This window comes from Podarcis raffonei, chromosome 2 (assembly GCF_027172205.1).
Source record: "Podarcis raffonei isolate rPodRaf1 chromosome 2, rPodRaf1.pri, whole genome shotgun sequence".
NCBI classification, from domain to species: Eukaryota; Metazoa; Chordata; class Lepidosauria; order Squamata; family Lacertidae; genus Podarcis; species Podarcis raffonei.
The window spans coordinates 96,937,945-96,953,733 of NC_070603.1; the positions used below are offsets into that span (position 1 = coordinate 96,937,945).

The following is a 15,789-nucleotide window of genomic DNA, read 5'->3' on the forward strand; positions in this document are numbered from 1 at the left end:
CTCTGTGAGGGGCAGAGTTAGCATAATGGCATCCTAGTTTTAACTGTCTACTAAAGGCATTTTAAATATCACTTGCTGTTACTTTTAATCTAGACATAATTGCTGCTGTGTGTTCTCTTATCAACTGCACCAGCTCAGTTCCTGATTGAATCTGCTTTAAAAAATGAAAACCCATGCTTGAAACTGTATTTATGTATGTACTCTGTATGAGATTCGTGCAGCCTATAAGAGAATGCTGGCTTCTATTTGAAAGTCAAATGAGAAGGGTTTTTTATTTATTTATTTTTGCTTTTTAAAGAGAAAGACAAATAAAACCCTCATGTTTGATGAAAATATGATTATTGTACATCGAGGCTAGAAGTAAGGATTTGGGTTACCAATTAACTATTTCCTTCATTTGAGTAACTCCTCTTAAACAGAAGAGTGTGCTATTCTACCACATGTTGGCAAGTGCGAGGATCTGAATAAAATTTCACCAATCTTATTAAAATGTGTAGGGATTTTTTAGTCTTCTTGGGTGCAAATCAACACACACATTCAGAAGCATTTTATTAACAATAAGACTGCTTAAAGTCCCGTCCCCCCGCTTCGTAGCAACATTGCAAATAGCTTATCTAATTGTTAGTATATTACTTTTATAGTCTTTCTTTATGAGGAAAAAGCACCCCAGTCAAAGCACCTTATGTGATTAGCGCTATTGTATTCTTAAATTTTGATTGATAGAGATAATAGTTTTCACTTAAAAATACAGACAGGTACTTTAACTTTCCATGACAATAGCTATTTGCATTTCTTTTATCTTTTTGTTTAACATTTGTGGGGGTTGGGACAGATTTGATTATTAACTCTTATTGCACACTGTGGTAAGTGCTAAAACAAAGCTTTTGTCAGAGCTTCAAAGGTACAACAGCAAATATTGTTTTTATTGTTTCAATATTTAAAGGGTGTTAAAGGATACCTCAGAAATATTTTCACATGACCATGGCCAAGAGTGTCACTTTCTTGTAAGGTAATATAATAGTCTCTCATCCTTCCCTGGAAAAGATGCCCAGACTTCTGTGTTGCTGTTTGTCTGAAAGGATGAATACTTTTACATGATGGAATGGAAAGACTAGATCCTGCGCAACACGTTTCTCTTTACCTAACATAAAAGAGGGAGTGAAACTGTTAAGTTCATAGGAATCCGAAAGCTGCTATAGGACGGAGGGTGGAGACTTTTTCAGCAGCAGAACCATGCAGTGTGGGTCATTGGTGGAGTAGTAAAATGCATTTTGTGTGTCCAAATTTGAGATTTTAATGCAAAAATCAAATTTATTAGATGCGTCAGCAAATTCATATATTGCATGAGATGTGAAAATATACGTGAGGCCCCAGTATGTATGTGCTGTTGAAGTGTTATTTAGGAAGCTTAAGCCTAAATTTAAACAGTGTACGTATATAGGAAGGAAAACACTTTTTTTCTAAAGCATTGCCTCAGTGCCTGCAAATACAGCTGTTGTAGAGAAGAGGGGTGGTGGTGGAATATTCCATGTTATTGCCTTTAATTCTCCAAGTTTTTTAGTTGATGTTTCTAACACAGCTGCATAATAGTTAAAGTTGGCATTAATTTTTTTTAAAATAATTTTTTATTGGAAATTTTATTTACAACATAACATAACCCCCCCACCCCCAATACAGATATCCACCCTTATTAAACGTGAACATAACATAACATACAATATGCATAACATACAACAATACAAACAACCAAAGTTGGCACTAATTGATGAATAAAAAGTTAATAGATCAAAAATGCATAGGAAGATTTGATTACTTGGAAGATTGAAAAAATAACTGATCTGCATGTTACAAAAAAAGGAACAATTTAGAGTTTATAATTTTCTAATACAGGTGACAGATTACTTGTTTAAATGACCCTTAATGTCCAAAGGCCAATTTACGAAAAAGGCTACAATGCTAGGGAGAAGGTTGTTTCAGAATACTTCACAACAAACTAGCCTTCTAAAGCTGAAGAGTATAGTTGCAGGAGTAATGTAGCACTTGCTTTTCAGACATGTGGATTGGTTTGTATTAAGATTTTCTATAATCCGTTGAAATACACAGAAAGCACCCAATTCTCATTGATTTCAGGAGACATTAAGCACCTGTAACATTCAGTGGATTGTACCTGGGAAAAAAGCTTCGCGGGTTGTCCACAAATGACTGTACTCTTCTTCAAATGATCAGTGCTTAGTTAAATTTGGAACAATTTGCTATTAGCACATAAGCTACTTACCAATGTGTTTAGTAATGTGATGTTGAATTAAATTTAAGTGCTATTCGTAGTTTGATCTATTAACTTGATGCAAATTAAATTTTCCCCACTTCTTCTATACACTAATTATATGATGAGAAAATGGAAGATAAGTTTTGTTTCTTAAAGGATTACATACAGTTTTGCATGAAAGAGAATACTGTGATGTTTACGTGATAAAAAAAGCATACCCTCCCTTTAGATCACATAACTGTGTACTTTTCCACTTTTTAATGGCACCAAGTAATCCTTGGTAAACTTGGTGTGTTCTGCATGACTTACAGCGGAATTCCCTAAAAACAGTGATGTGTATTTATTTTGTAAGGGAAATGTCTGAATGACGAAATCAGTTCTGTTGATATACTCAAGGCAGCTTATCTAGAAGTATATCTTTTGGGGTTAACAACAAGAGCAATAAGGACTGTGGTAACAAAAGTAAGCCTTAAAAGAATTAAATCAATACATAGCCACATGTATATGTTGCACTGAAACCTACCCGATCTCTGAGAACAAAGGCTTCTGAGTAATATATTATTTAAAGTGAGAATAAATGGATAAACATCAAGATTGCGAAAGTTTGTGCTAGAGAGAACAAAGTCAGTTTCATCTGTAGAGTTTTTCTTTGCCCCCAAAGATTATGTTTTGTTTGTTTGAACTGAGCTTCACAATGGCTGCTACTGATAACTAACTGTCCTGTGACTTGATTGTTTTTATTACCTTGCTCTGAAAGTCATTCACCATTAAATGCAATTGGATTCATTTGTGTTTTATTTACAGTTGCCCTTGATAATATCTCTGTGCAAATATCTCTCATATTGTCGCTAGCCCTGGTCAGTCATACTGTTGTATCCATTTTGTTTCCAGGGTAAGAAGATTGACCTTTTTTGGTTGGCTGTAGCTGAAGATTGCTTGGCCGAAGCCACTTAAAAGGTAAATAAATTACATGTTTGCGCTTGATTTCCATGTGGAGTGAAGCAAATGCATGGGTTCAGTATCCTGCCTTGCTGCCTGTTTTCCTGTGAACGTGTCACATGGCACTGTGAAGTGCTTCAGAATCCTGTTGGAACCCAGTGAGAACACAAGTCTGGAAGTATCAGAGCTGTAAACAAAAGTAGTGGATTATTCTGGGAGCTGTGGCTAAATCATAGTTCTTGGAGAGTGAAATCCTATGCATGTTTACTCAGAAGTACTGTGCTCAATGGAACTTCCTACCTAGGAAAAAAAAGTGTTTAGGATTGCAGCATTTTTCTCACAAATGAATTGCAGCCTCAGATTTATGTTGTATTTAACAAATAGTATATTTCAAACTTCTTTGCTAGCTTTGTATTTCCTATCCTAAAGTTATTTTGCAGCTGGTGGTTATAGCAGATTTTGGGTATGCTTTGTGTAGCTGTATCAGTACAAGCTGGAATATGTTTCAGTGTAACTCAGAGGTTGGCAACCTAAGGCCCATGGGCCGGTTCCGGCCTATGAGCTTCCTGGAACCGGCCCATGGCCGTTACGTGGATTGGCGTGGGGATTCTGTGCTCTTTTTTTCGCGGCACCATTTTTTCTCTCGCTGTGAGGACCGACTTCCGGGTCGGAAGATCGCCGGAAATAGTGTGTGCTCACACGCATGGGTGCTCCTCCATCCCGGAAGTGTGCCGGAAAAAGCTTGAGTGCATACGCAGGTGCGCACAATCCATCCCACCGAGAGGTCTGCCGGGGAGTAGACCGGACTGGCCTCAAAAAACGTTGCCGACCCCTGGTGTAACCGGTTTAAAAAATGCTTATGCAGTTCCGACTCATTGGCCACTTTTGGATGCCATGAGGTTTTCTGATCAGCCCTCTTCCTCCTCCCATGCAGCTGAGCATTCAGAGTTTTTGCTTCACCCCTTTTTGTCTGAATTGAAAAACTAGAGTTATTAATTATGGTCTGTTTGAAACTTGCAAACCTTGAAACCATGGTTCATCAAAGATGAATAGAAGCTTCTGAACAGCTCCACCTGGCTGTGCAGGAAAAGGAGAAGGGAAGAGGCAGTTGGCAAGCATGTGACTCATCTCAACTCTCAAGTACACTAACTTATGTTTTACATCTGAACATTTGCATTGATTTCAATGAGACTTCCTACCAAAAAAGTTTTTTTTAAAAAAACACACCAATAATTCAGTGTATTAGCTGCCCTTCATTGTTTCTGACTCAAAATGAGTCAGTTCCCTCTATCCTTATAGGGGCAAATTACAATTAAGACAGGCAGTAATGTCTGCCAGTATTTGGAGATGAATCTATGTTATCTGGCTGATGTTCATCTGGCTGTTTTATATTCACTTTCTCTCAGAAATTAATAGTTAAGTGCCATAGCAACAAGCATCAGTTGTGTAGCTGTAAGTAGTGAATGCTCCATTATATAAAGTCAGTAACTGTTAGTCTTTGGTCTCTCAGTCTCATTATGTGTTTACATGCAGGACAGTTATTTTATTTACAGTTTTTAAATTATTCTTGAAAAATCTGAATACAGTGGTACCTCTGGTTATGAACTTAATCCGTTCCGGAAGTCCATTCTTAAACTGAAACCGTTCTTAAACCAAGGCACACTTGCCCTAATGAGGCCTTCCACCACCAGTGCCCTTCCACCATTCAGATTCTGTTCTTAGACCGAGGTAAAGTTCGCAAATCGGAACACTACTTCCAGTTTTGTGGAGTTCTTAAACCGAATAGTTCGTAAACAGGGCTGTTCTTAAACCAAGGTACCACTGTAATAATTATTAAACAGTTCATCAGGACATCAGGAGTTACAACTCACTATTATGCAATGTTAACTGTTGATAACAACAGCTTCATCTATGGAAATATTCAAATTTAGCTGTAATTCTAAAGTGAAAATATAGCTTTTGCAGTCATTCCGAGTGGGTGGAAATTACTTTATTGGGCCATAAGTCACAAAGTTTCAACATTTTCTATCATATGTTGCATTTTCCGATTATGGGATCATTTCAGTGTTTTTATTTATTTATTAATTTTGTACAACTATGGTAGTGTCCCCTTCCATATTGAGCGAAGGTCCGCAGAGCAATATACAGAGAAGTAAGACTGAAGGAAGAGACAGCTGCAGTCACTTCCAAAGCAGGACCTAGGCATACAGGGGTGTGGAATTAGTATTTCTCCTGATACGGAAAAAACAGAGACAGTGTCAAGAAGAATTTGTTTTAGGCAAAGTCCTGGCAATCGTATGCCTTCAGCTGAGGCCTGAAATACAAGCAAGCTTTGTGACGCCACCCTATACTGTGAATGTAGATGGGGAGGAAGCTGTCATGGTGGCAGACTCTATTCCTAACATGCAAGGATTTCCTTTGCATAGTCAGGAACTGTGCTAAAAGTGTGCATGGACACATAAACTCAGGTACATAACTGGCATGTGCAGATAATCATGAGATGTACACAGGTAGCCACAGAAGATAAGGAGTAGTGTTTGTGGATAAAACCACATTGTAGCTTCTTTTCTTGAGATGGCTGGTTCTCGCACACTCAGTTTTGCACTATGGCAACAAACTTGAGTGCAGGAGAATTTGCCATGTTGACTTGCCTTATATAAGAGAACATTTACTGAAGCTATTAACTGGGAGAAGGTACTCAGTATACCACATATACTGGCTGGTTAGCTACCATAGACACATGTTTTTCCTGCTTACGTGTACTCCTGTCAGTACTATTTTCCATCATGATTTCATACAGAACATTGCCCCTTCTCCTTTTTGGTAGGAAATGAACAAAACAGGCATATGTGCTATACAGTAATTTGCATTTTGGCTGGAAACTTACAGGCCCACTTTCATCCTGTTGAGAATGGAAATCACCAAGACAATAAAACCCATAGGAGTGGGTGTCTATAATGGAAATGGTGATGGAGCGCTAATTGGAGTAGTGCCATTGAAATAAGAAAGGTTAAGGGTTTGGTTGATTGAGATCAAGCTCAATTGCTTTGATTGCTTAATTTCAGGTGAATCCTGTTTTGTGTATTAGTGATCAAACTGTTCTGTTGCAACAGCAAGGTTGTGCTTTTACATTCTACAGGGATATTTTTGTAGTCCTTAAACCTATATAAAAAGAAGGGAATATTACTGAAACAACATTTTTCTTTCAATCTTTCTATAAATTTTGATGATTATTTCAAGGGGGCTAGAAATCTCTGTTTATTTGATATATTTTATCCCACTTAACACAGGGCAGAAACTGCAGCATAAGGTGCTACCATACAATTCAATATACTCAACAATGACAATGTTAAGCAGAAACGTAAATTATGGTCAAATATATGTGGCACTATGTAGACAGAAGTCGATGTTTTTCTGGAACTCTCTAGCTTTCTCCATCATCCAGCGCATGTTTGCAATTTGGTCTCTGGTTCCTCTGCCCCTTCGAAATCCAGGTTGCGCTTCTGGGAGTTCTCAGTCCACATACTGCTTGAGCCTGCCTTGTAGAATTTTAAGGATAACCTTGCTAGCGTGTGAAATGAGCTCAATTGTGCGGTAGTTGGAGCAGATACTTTGGCCACCTCCTGAGAAGAGAAGACTCCCTGGAAAAGTCCCTGATGTTGGGAAAGATGGAGGGCACAAGGAGAAGGGGACGACAGAGGACGAGATGGTTGGACAGTGGTCTCGAAGCTACTAACATGAGTTTGACCAAACTGCGGGAGGCAGTAGAAGACAGGAGTGCCTGGCGTGCTCTGGTCCATGGGGTCACAAAGAATCGGACACGACTAAACAACAGCAAACAAATGTAGACAGAATTATACACTTTGGAGTTTTACTGATTTCATTTGGAGAGAGCTAAGCATATGCTTAATTCTTTTACTGATACTTTTCAAACAATTTAGTGTTTGATGGATTGTGCCCATAAATTTCAGATCTATACATTCTCCTTGAATTTGCACTGTAAATCATAACGTGTAATTAAGTTGCTGTATCCAAAACCACCTTCCTTCAAAATAAGACTCTAAATTAAAATATCGGATTTCTAGATAAAGTCATACACAGAAGAACATGCTTAATAATGATGTTAGCTTCTTAGCCGCATACATTTGTTTAAATACATAAAAGGCATTTTAATTTAACCAAACAAATTCATTTGAACGTTACTGGTTATTTGTATACTGAAAACAGAGGAGGAAATGCTATAAAAACATGTAAGTAAAGTTATACATTATTGATAACAAAAGGTATCCAACAGAAGAACAGTACTGATGTATGGGGCCATTGGCCCATCAAGTCCAGTATCGTGCTCTCACATTGGCCGACCAGAATCCCATGGAAAATCTACAAGCAGGACCTGAGTGCAACAGCAGTGCCTCTTGTGAGAGCAAATTCCATAGTTTAAATGTGTGCTGTGTGAAGAAGGGCATTTTTTTGTCTGTTCTGAATCCTCAGCCATTCAGCTTCGTTGCATATCCGTGAGTTTCTAGTGTTACAAAAGAGAGAGAAACTTTTCTGGCTGCTTTCTGCATCCCATGCATAATTTCACAAACTTCTATATCGTATCACCTCTTAACTCACCTGTTCTCTAACCTACGAAGTCCTAAACGTTGCAATTTTCCTCCTAGTGGAGTTTCTCTATCCCTTTGGGAATTTTTGTTAACCTTTTCAGAACCTTCTCTAGCTTTGCAATATCTTTTTTGAGGCAAAGCAACCAGAACACTACACCAGAGTTTTCCAAACTTTTTATGTTGGTAACTCACTTTTTAGGCAAGTATCATTTCACAACACAATATTTCAGTTTTACTAGCAAACCAGAGGTTAAACTAATCCCTTTTCAGCCCCAAGAGGAATGCAGGGAGCGTTCACGCAAGACCCCTACACACTGCAGCCGGCACACTAATGCAGGCATAGGCAAACTCGGCCCTCCAGATGTTTTGGGATTACAACTCCCATCATCCCTAGCTAACAGGACCAGTGGTCAGGGATGATGGGAATTGTAGTCCCAAAACATCTGGAGGGCCGAGTTTGCCTATGCCTGCACTGATGTGTCACGACACACAGTTTGGAAAGCGCTGCTCTACACAGCATTCCAAATACTCCTCTCCTACTGTCCTCCAGCTTGGAATTTTGGGTCTTCAGATAATATCTATAGATAGTCTTTAGAAAAAAAACCTCATGATGGGGAAGAATAATACAAAATTGTTTTGGGGGAGGTATGAAGAGTTTGAAATTTCAAATGATAATGTTTGTAAGAATTAGGTAAATGTGGGGGGGGGGGAAATGATAATAGTGGTGGCCTTGGTAAAAAACAGATCTGTTGTCTGGATGCAGTGAGTGCACTGTAATTCTTTCTATCTGCATTTTTAAAACTCAGTACTTCATTACTGAAGGGTTTCATGAAAAGATATAATATAAATATATTTCATCTCTGTCAGATATTTTTAAATAAGGCTATATCAGATGTCTGTAGTGAGAATGTTCCCAGTTATCAAATACTACAGGTTGTAGCTTTGGAGGTACTATCTGGGGTTTTTTGCCCCTTGTGAAGCCTCCAGAGAGGTGCCATTGAGGCTTCCAGCCTGTGTGTGTGTACACTAATGCTCAAGGAGGGGTACCAAACCCAGGTGAAATAATGCCAGATTGTAACCTGAACTCATTTTCCTTTAGTCAGCTTTTTTATTAATTTTTAAATTTTATTTTAATTTTTTAAAATTGTATACAGCCGTTCATCGGTAGATCTCAGGATGGTTCACAGCATAAAAAGAAACGATAAAACTTCAAAATACATTATAAAATCAGAAATAAGAAATAAAGGGGGGGGGGAGAGAAATAGAACCATTTGCCAAGGACTTGTTTGTGTCATTTGCAACAGGAACACACACTTTCTAGCATGTTCTCACGAACAGAAGGCTAAAAATAAATAGCAAAGAAGAATCTCACTTGGTATGAATCTGTTGAGGAGTAGACAAACTGTTTTTTGTGCAAAGGTAGGTTTCCAGAAAATGTCCAGACAATTCATAGCAGCTTTGGGTCAGTACAGTTGACTATTTCATATTTTCAGACATCACAGAATCTTGGCCCAACACAGTTTAGAGACTTGTATGGGACTAAATTTCAGACAAAATTCAGGAGCCTGCCACTGCTATTGTTGTCACCCACAGTAAACTAAGCCTCTCTCACCTGGTTGTCATATCTTGCTTTCTGTCTTGGGTCAGGAACAGTTTTGTGATTTATGGAAAGATACATTGTTTTAAAACACATAGTCTAGCAAAGAAATTAGAGTGAAAGCAAATGAAACTCACGTAAGCACCTTGGCAGTATGCCTTGAGATCTGCAAATCCTACCCATTAACTGAATGAAACACGATGTGTGTTGGAATCAACATGGTATAGTTTGGCTCTATCAGATATAACAAAGTGTTACCTGAGGAAGATTAGATTTGGAGTTCCTTCATGCTATGCTGAATAGTGATACTTTTCGTGCTATGTGACCTTGTTGATGTTACTTGCCAGCTTTGTAGAGTCACACAGCTCTCTTTAAAATGGGCATTGTTAACCTCCTGTTGCATCACTAGGGTGTTGTGAAAGTAACTATTCCAGATTGTTTTGAGATCCTTGTTTAAAAGACAATAGGAAATTATTAATTGGGTCCCCCCCCCAATGGGTAAAGACATAAATGGCGTTACAGCTGTACACTGTGGGTGGACAGTTGTCCTCTTTCTGCCAAAAGGACTGTGTGTGTTCTTATCACAAGAGACAGAAAATGTAAAACAATTTATATCACTGAACTGGAAGACTACTGTGGAGAATAGATGGATGAAACTGTGACTTTTTATAAAGCAATTGGGTCAGGAAGATTTATAAATTAGATTAGGACATTTTGAATTAATTTAAAAACTATTTGAACAAATCTCATTAATATGAGCCACTAGAATGCTGTATCGAAGACTTCAAAGATTTTCCAGAGGAGTTCTCTATAGGCTATTATCTGCTCTAGTTAATCATCTCAGGAGAGCATGTTTCTTTTGTTTACTTTTGGCCCATTTAATTTTTTCATGCCTTCCTTAACCTTTCTGAACATTAAATACAGAATATGTCTGTGTATATTATATTGGCTCAGGTGTGGTGGCATGGGAACACAAGGGCTATAATTTTAGACTTTTCTCCTGTTCTTCAGATAATATTTTCTCAACTGTAAAAGTTACTCTTTGAGTCATGTTTGATGAGGGTGTGTTGGTGTGTGATTATCCTTCTACAACATATGTAGAGAACATGGTCCACCAAACTAGTTTCTGGTCTTGAATATTTATTATTATTATTATTATGAATAAGAGTTTCCATAGGAAGAAAAGGTTTGGCATGTGTATCATCTTCCAGTGTAGGAGACCTCTGCTTCCAGGCTTAGAAACCATATGATGGCCAACTGGCTTCTTACTGCCTTAGTGATGTACTTGTAGATGGCTTTTGCATTGCATAGTTGGGGTTGTAATTTGGCCTCCAATCACTGAGCTTGTTCATTCATGACATGAGCTCCTTTTGTTATCGATGAAATGGCAGGATCTGAATGGGGAACTATATTTTGCTTGGCCTTTGGTAGTTTGTTGTATCCTTCTGAGCAGGAAGCAAGGTCGCAAGTAGTGATAGGAAGGTACCACTCCTGTATTGAAGCTAGGGACTTAAGTATTGTGGCAGAAATGGCTACCCTTAAAGCTCAATTAAAGGAAGTAAAGAATTTGCTTTCTGCCATAGTACAGTCTTTCCTGTGGTTAATTGATGTTAGATGTTTGAATGGAACATAAACAAAACTTAAACATCAGTTGATATGAGTACTATACTCTTTATGGTGAGCCATCACCCCAGTTAAAATCTTTCTTATTAACTGTGCAACACAACAAGCACAATAGCTTGGTGGTTGGCATATGCCTACTTTGATCCTTAGGCCTCCTGCAATTTTTCAGATGCTATGTCAAACTAAAATCTGTACACTGAAAGGCTCAGTGTTGTTTCGAATTGTCTCAGAAGATCAAAGCTGTTAGCAACATTCTAAAAGATGATTGATCATCACCATGGTGTACATGAAAAGCTGATTAAACCTTAGAAAAACATGGGATGCATTATTTTCTTCTGATCCAAAATACACATTCTGTATAATCTCTGGTGTGGATAATCCAGAGGAAAATGATAATCATTGATTCATTTGAGGAACCTGAAGCTGGTCTATTCAAAATGGGGAAGGTTTTATGGATAATCCAGAATGAGGGTCAGCTCTGAGGCTGAATTATTCTTCCTTTGAACTACAGGGGAATTCTCACTTATGTGGGGGTTCCATTATTGAGCGCCACATGCATCAGCGAGATGCGGTTAAGTCCCATCCGTTCTGTTCCATCCCAGCCCAGCCCTGTTCCACCCCATTCCGCCTCTGCCTCGCCCTGTTTTGGTGATGAAAATGGTATGCACATACTCATTGTGCACAAGTGGGGTGAGGCCTGTAGATACATTTAACTTTGGCCGTCTGGTGCCAGAAGGTCATATCCAGTGCTAGTCCTACTCAGAGTGGACCTGTTGACATTAATGAACATAAGTATCTGTAGAATGTATAGGATGCAAGATAAATCATTTCAAACTGATAAATATGCTGACCTAGGAATTCATAGGCTTGGGTAGGTAGTGTAACGCAGGCCTCTTTTTCCGATCCTGTGATATAGATGTTGTTTCAACCATGGTGTAGCAGCTACAATTGGGATTGAGGTACTAGTGCAGATGTCAGTCGCTAGGGAACTGACTGTACCATGTTACAGGCTTATAAGTAAGGAGAGGACAGAAAGTGGTGTACTATGTTATGTGGTATCCTATTTGGATGACACTTGAATTGCCAAAGGAAATGAACCCAGGCCTTCAGCCATTAAATAATCTATGGCTTATTAAATGTGGGGGTACTGTTGTTGTTGTTGTTGTTGTTGTTGTTGTTGTTGTTGTTGTTGTTGTTGTTGTTATGCTGTCTATTAGTATGCCCTATAGTATGTTTTTATTATTATGTTATGTAAAGTATGTCCTTAATGTTGTACACCACTCTGGGATCTTTGGATAAATGGCAGTATATAAATAGAATAAATATAATAATAATAAATATAATAAATACAATTATTATTATTATTATTATTATTATTATTATTATTATTATTATTTTAGAAAAAATGAAGTCAACTGATTTGGGAGCTGGGTACTTTTGATATGAGTCAATCTGGTGTTATGTACCCTCCTACACATATGAAGGAGGGAGACACATCAGATACATAAAATATGTTACAGTAACATTCAACTAAAAGGCAGTTTATCTGTATTCACTGCTGTGTATTTCTAGTGGATATGCAAAAATACATGGGAATGATACAGCATTGGCCAGTTGTGGCTGTCAGTGCCTGGCTATCCTTAGCACCTTTTTTAGTTCTGTTTTTCTTCCCTTCTCTTGTATACAGGGAATAAAAAAAAAAGTTTACAGCAATCCTACTACTTGAACATTTCAGTGTACTGCCTGCCCAAAACAAAGGAATTGAAAGGCACAGTGGATGGAAAAGCATTAGGTGCTGGTATATCCTTACAGGCTAAAACCAGCACAGGTCTGCTTTCCATCAAATAAAAGTGAGGTTGCCAGATTGATTAACCTTTTAGGTATAGCTAACATGTTTTGCAGCTGACATCCTGTGTTCCCTAGTTGTTTATTCTAACAATTTTATACTGTACTGGATTCCATTGCTGAGGCACCTGGGAGTTTTACGATTGCACAATTATTTAGTATGTAGCGTATGAATTCCTGCTAATTAACACTTGCTTTCCAGCATTTCCTTAGTATTCCTGAAAGAGAATCAACAATTTGGGTTTTCAGTGTGCCTTATGTAATAGTATGCTTAAGGATCTATCACCAGGGATGGCAGACATCTAATTTGGGTGAGATATCAAAACAAATGAATTAAGATTTGTCCTTGACTGGGGCCATGAAATTAATGTAACCTGAACTCACCATTTAGCTACTTTTGGTGGCAGGCTGTAATAATTGCTCCCTAAAATGAGGGATTTTGGTTATCTGGTACAAGCAAGAGAGACTGCCACGCCCTTAGTACCTGTAATGGAAATTCTCTAAATTCCCAGTGAAGCAACCATATGTGCTTGAGGTCTTTTACTTAATCATCTATTAGTTGAACAGACAAAAATTGTTTCACTTCTGAAGCCCTGTTGCTACTGGCTGCCAGGTGCATGGTTGGGAGGTTGTGGGGCTACTTAAATCAATTTTGTATAATTGCTTTTGTATAATCAGCTTTGTGGTAGAAGGTACAAAAAGTCCTCTGATTATCAGTGCTTAAGTGCACCACAGAAAGGAAGTGACTGGCTGTTGGTATACCATCTGGTGTGATTGCTTGTTCTGCACTCATGTCTTGACAGTTGATTTCATAGAATCATAGAATCTCAGAGTTGGAAGGGACCCCAAGGGTCATCTATTCCAACCCCCTGCAATGCAGAAATCTCAGCTAAAGCATCCATGAGAGATGGCCATCCAACCTCTGCTTCAAAACCTCCAAGGAGGGAGAGTCCACCCCCTCTCGTGGGAGTCTATTCCACTGTTGAACAGCTCTTACTGTCAGAAAGTTTTTCTGAATGTTTAGTTGGAATCTCCTTTCTTGTACCTTGAAGCCATTGGTTCGAGTCCTACTCTCCAGGTTTTGTGCTCCCTATTACTTGAGTGCAACCATCTTGTTTGACTACCTCTATAAGGCCTCCTGTGATACTTAAGGCATAATGGGGTTGTGATATTAAAGCTGAAGTGAATGTATATCCAATGAAAAGCATAACTAGTGATACTTTGAAAGAAGGAAAAATTAATAATATTGCTCCATTGCTGATACCCACTACGTAACCAGAAGGTATTCCAGTTATCTGATGAAACAAATACAATAATCCGTTCCGATGTACTGCAACCAAACATGTTAAGTGACATATGTCTTGGATTGTTCTTCATTGGACACATTCTTCTCATAGAGGTGCTGCCATGTCAGTAGACACTTTTTAGCTAATTTTTAATGAGAGAGGACAGTTTTAGCATCTGTGCTTTGAGTGGTTTGCAGTTGGTCCTGGGATGTTCAGCTACTGCCTCAGTCCTCCTGCCACATCGTTCTTGGCTAGTCCATACATCAGGAAAATTCCTGACATGTCCTGGTTTTCAGGTGCAAAAATGGTGCTGGGGGAATTGTGCTGAAATGTCTGGGAAAACACAGGTGTACGGCAACGCAAAACAGCTTAAAAAACTTAAAAGCACTATTTTGGGTGGAGGTTTCCCCACAAAAGCTCAACAATTTTGGGGGTCTTCCTAAAAAAAGCTGTACAACTTTGTGGGTGTCAGGAATTTTTACTTTTTGAAATATGGCAACCCTATTTTTGGCTCAGCTGTATGATTCAGAACATTTCCTTTTCTTTTTCAGTCTTGTTCTATAGATCACTCATAAGCCAATGATCCTCTAGTCCCATGTCTAAATTTTAAGTGACTGGTTTTTTAGCTCTTTTGGTTTCTGTGTGGAAGCGCTTTATTTGAGCGAGTCACATCTGATGGTATATTTTATGATGATCAATGTGTCTTCTCTGGGGTGGCCATATCTTGAAACACAAGTTGAAACATATTATTAAAGCAGTTGAGAGTTTGTTCCCATATATTTTTCCCCATCGTGGGTGCGTACACCTGTGTAAACCTTCAATATGGAAGTTCTGCACACATGCCCATGTTTGAAAGCTGCAGTGTATACCAGCTCCTACACAAGCAGAGTGGCAAAATAAATACCTTCTGTATGAGAATGTGCATGCATTTTCCTACACCCATGTAGGAAAAAATGTTACATATGAAATAGCCTTAGGTCCTTTTCGAGACTACTGTGATATTAAAAAAAAAAATCCTCGTTTTTTCCTTTTAAAATATTTGCTCTCCTTCTCTGTTACTCACTATATGTCACTTTGCTTTTTTCACTTTTATGTAATTGTTATGAGATCTGCAAAATTACTTTATTATTCTAGTGAGTTTCCTGATACGAATCACCCTAGAGGCATTTTTGTTTGGTTGATTTTGTATGAACTATCTTCGTTTCTAGGAACTAATGACTCCCTTGCCCCAACCTTTAAATTTGACACTCACTCCCTTATCTGGGGTGACTAGTGGTTCTGCATGGACACCTGAATTGTAAACTGAATCTGCCCTACATATGGGCTGCTTCTGGTCTATCTCTGGCCTTAAAGAGTTAATAGAACAATTATGCACAATTTAATATCGATCATAGAAGAGAGTGGGAGAGCTGGTAGCTACACAGGGACTTTGGACAAATTACTTAATTTTTAAACCAGTTTTGAACACCCTTTTAAACCAGTTGGTTCAGATATAACGCTAAACAATAGTTTAACACCATGTGAATTAGTTTGCTTGAACCTCAGGCTCATATACTTTCCCGTCCTCTGATACAGCCATGAGGAGGAAATCAGAAGCATCAACTCTTAAAACTAACCAGAGTTTAT

General features: G+C 38.4%; 1 protein-coding gene across 20 annotated transcripts in view; it reads left to right on the top strand.

Moving 5' to 3' along the window:
- The window catches only part of FOXP1 (forkhead box P1), a 536,656-nt gene that overhangs the window by 231,737 nt on the left and 289,130 nt on the right, over positions 1-15,789 (top strand). For all 20 annotated transcript variants that reach the window (XM_053378208.1, XM_053378193.1, XM_053378192.1 and 17 more), the window contains one exon: positions 3,158-3,223. The gene's annotated coding sequence lies outside the window, so the exon portion shown is untranslated. The remainder of the gene's footprint in view (positions 1-3,157; positions 3,224-15,789) is intronic.